Source organism: Littorina saxatilis, linkage group LG14 (genome assembly GCF_037325665.1).
Source record: "Littorina saxatilis isolate snail1 linkage group LG14, US_GU_Lsax_2.0, whole genome shotgun sequence".
NCBI classification, from domain to species: domain Eukaryota; kingdom Metazoa; phylum Mollusca; class Gastropoda; order Littorinimorpha; family Littorinidae; genus Littorina; species Littorina saxatilis.
Genome location: NC_090258.1, coordinates 5,743,453 through 5,747,807, shown reverse-complemented (window position 1 = coordinate 5,747,807; position 4,355 = coordinate 5,743,453).

Below are 4,355 nucleotides of genomic sequence, written 5' to 3'. Positions count from 1 at the left end.
GCCATCAGAGTGTTCATGTGCACACTTGCCTTGCAAGAGAAGTCTGGCCACAGTGTTCATATCTTGACTGGTGTCCACACAGTAATACTCAAACACACGAGACCCCCAAACACTGTTGGCAGCCCTGCACACAGAATACCAACAGCAGGTTTTCATGTCCTGTCCGTTTTAAAGTCTGTTCTCAATCGAGGTCAGGCATTAATGTGAAGATAGTGCACTACAGTGAAAGAATACTGAGCACTTTAATTCACACAAGTAAAACTACACGCTGCTATACTTATTCTCATTCCAAAAAGGATATATAGATTATCATTTCTGACAGAATACCCAATAAGCATGTTTCTACCATATGCAATACAATTTGTTGTTGGTGAACATTCTGGCCTGATCAAGGCACCAGCATATTTATGCACACCAACAATTTTCCCCAAAATTGGCAGTCTCTGACACCAACTGCTCCAAAAAATATTTACTCCTCGAGAGACCAAACTTAATACTTCAGCATGTCAATGTCTCTGCATCTAGAGAACAATAATCATAACAAATATCACAAATTAAACAAGCCGATGGATTCATTTGATGAGACCTTAATTACATTTAGATCCACATTCAAACTTTCAAATGACAACTTACCATATTGCAGACCCAAGCCCAGAACCAAGGTTGTAAACTGATCTTGGTTGAAATGCTGGCTCTCTTTTGGATATCTGCAACATATGGATTAAATATGTGATGTGTCTAATTTAATAAATGATGCCAAAAGTGTTCATGTACAAAACATTTACACCCACATTAACTTGAAACAAACACCATGATTTACTGATCTGCACACCAGCACACTCCCTAGCCGTGAATCAGCTCCTGACTTTGGCTAAAGTGAGAAAATACTGCCTGATAATACTATCAAAAAGAAAACACAGATTCTTTCTTGCATCTATCGATGCACTGTATGTACCAGATGTTGCAAATGCAAGAAGACAAAAATGTGAACAACTTGTTGCCTATATTATGGAACGCCAAAAGGCCCACAGTATCGAGACTGAGTCTCGATACTGGGAGTATCGAGACTTAAAGTCTCGATACTCTGAGTATCGAGACTCGTTCATTTCATTGGTCTTCCCTCGATACTGCGAGTATCGAGTATGGAAATGAACCAATCCGTGGTATCGAGTATGGTTGCCATGCCGCCCTAGTTCAGTATCGAGTGTCTACAAAACGATTGGTTAAATTCTGATCTCGAGTGTGAACAGCACCCTGGTGCGCCAAAAGGCCCACAGTATCGAGACTGAGTATCGATACTCAAAGTCTCGATACTCAAAGTCTCGATACTCCGAGTATCGAGACTCGTTCATTTCATTGGTCTTCCCTCGATACTGCGAGTATCGAGACTTTGAGTATCGATACTCTGTAATTTCATTGGTCGGACTCGAATTTCAAGAGTATCGCTACTGCGCATCTCGATACTGGTTGCTATGCCAATCGATCTGATCAAGAACGTAACAAGACAAGCGATTGGTTCAGTACTTGAACTCCAAAAGGAACTGGTAAATTAAAAAGTGAAACCAATTTTTCTGCTTTTATTGCCTTCAGTGGAATAAGGTTAGTTCATGCTTTGCCGGCAAGGTTATTTCTTTTATTTCCTGTGTGTGTTTGCGTGCGCGACAGATCATCGAGTATTTTCTATGGCATCAGTATTACAAAAATGAAATTGACGTTCATCGGCGCTTCAGTTTCTTTCATCGGCATGGCCCCTGATGTCATGTTTGAAGAGATCGAACCTGAACTTGATTATTGTATTGAGTGAAAATGCAACCAGAAGTATTCAACTGGTAGGTAAAATACGATGTTCCATAATGACTAACATAAGCTTACCCTTCTCTTCTCCCAATGCCACCCAGCCAGGTCAACTTGTTGCATTGCTGATCTGTTCAGTATTTTAAAGCCAAGTTGTATCCCAACACTCACTAGATCTACCTCTTCTGTATTTTGGGGGGTATTCATCGTGCTCCTTCGGGTACTATATAGGAGATATTTCTTTAGCCTATAAGTCTCATGCTTTTGGTATTAGATCTAATCAGCATTTTCAAAATCTTCAAGCCACAAACAATTGTCCTCCTGTTGATACACTTGTTTAGATTTTTTCATTTTAAATTCCGATCTGGATTGCTTGCTTTCGAAGATGACAACTGTTGGACGTCAGCCAGGCTTCTGACAAAATTAACTCTAGACTCACGTACTGCTTCCCTGACAATTTCAAGGGGCACAATGATTTGAGGTAGAAAAGATCGAATGTAAAGTTCATATATATATGTCAAGCGGATTTGGAATAAATTCGACCCAAAAAATTCGATTTATTCGAACACGCTGCGCTAGATTACGTCCCTTGAATGAAAAAAAAGAAGATTTTGCGACGAAGCGCTTACCTAAGTCAAAATACATTTGTTCACCACAAATTAGATAAATGAGTGGAATACATGGTCCAAAGTTCGATTGGCAGTACTTTGGCGGGTAAGGGGATAGTCAGTATGGAGTTTATGCGACAATGTTCAACTAAAATGTATAAATTTGTTTTTGTAGCCCCACTCCAACAAAGAAGCAAAATAGTGTTTGCAAATCTGTGTGTGTGTGTGTGTGTGTGTGTGTGTGTGTGTGTGCGCGTGTATGCACGCGTGTTTGTGAGTGTCTTAGGGTTGTTGTGGTTAGCTTAGCTTCTTTGGTTGATCGATCGGTACTTTGTGCTCCGATTTATTCTTCAGGAAAATGAGTTTTCAACTGTCCAGCACACCAGTGATATCTGGAAGGATGCGAGCGACATTGTTAAAAAAAGGTCAGTCGTAACTCATACAGTTGGGCCCTTCTGAGTTGTTTCACCAATCCATGTGAAGTAATCTTTATTTTCCAAATCAAAGAACATGTACATGAATTTACAACGATAAGTCCATTATTGTACGCCAGCTAATCATAAATGGGTATTTGAAATACGACTCACATTCAGCTGTATATTTTCAAAACTCTATGAACAACAATAAAAGACAGATGAAGTCTGGCAGGAATGTCAAAAGTTGAAAACTAATGTTCAACAGTGCCTCAACTGTAACCATGCGTGCGCCTGTGCACGGACCAGACATAATCATGTTCTGTACTAGTGCCAGTCATGCAACACTGCAGCAAGACTGGTTCTGTGCAGAATTAAAGTCGTAATCCCACCCCTCCTGTTTAATACTTGCTTCTTGGTATTTTACTTTTTATTGTACACTTATTATTTTGGGTGGTTGTAAGCTTTGAACGTTTACGTTTTATGATGGATTGAATTTGATGAATAAACATTTGGTGCTGGTAGGTCTGTTTGGTTGTTAATCGCGTGCTTGTGTTCGAAATGTTGTGTCCAATGCAGCGCTATGAGACCACAGTCTGGTGGGGAACAGGGCTAGAGAACATTTTTAGGATCACTTTTACAAGGCTGCTAACAGAATAATACTGAGTGTCTCTTGCATGACACCCAAAAAACAAAACAAAAAAGCATACCAACTAACATGTATAGCAGACTGGCACAAATCATCAGATGACCTTTTTGGGGGCGTTGGTTCAGGTAATAAAAGAATTATTTATTTAAGTAAGTGAATTAAATGTATTTAACGCATTGCCATAGAAACTGATTTTACAAACACAATGCAGACACACACAGAGACAACCAGGCAAACAAATATTAGGTTTATTCCATGACATTTTTGTTTTGCCCACCATCTCACTAAACAGATACATGTAAAAATAGGTACACATTAAAAAAATAATACTAAGTCGTGTGAATCATGATAGTTCAATGATAATAAATGTGAATATTTGCCCAGATTTGCTCAAGAGGTGTGCAACCTGACCATGGAGAGTGCAGCCATGGAGAACTGATGGCAGAACAGCTGAAACCTTCGCTGAAGTATACCAATCCTGCCCTACATGTTCCTTATGCTGCCTTGCTGAACACATTGATTTTTGGGTAAACACACACAAAAATTGAGAGTCCATGAGTGATAATCTGCAGTCTGAAATGATTCGCTTTGCTTTTTTATCAGACGCGTATCATTGTGATGGTTTAATATATATAATATATATAAGATATATTTCAGCGAACAAAACATAAACTGAAACAGTAAGTTCAGACTTGATCCAAACACACATTTTCCTCAACAATAGTCCAATGCAAATATGTTGTGGATGTGTCCTTAAATCATTTATAGAATCAAAGAGACACAGGAATTGCTTGCTCGAATGGTTGAAACTGTAAATTTAGACAAATAAAGAGTCTGATCAAAAATACTGTGTGGAAATGTTTAGGTAATTCTGTTATGGTCATATATGTA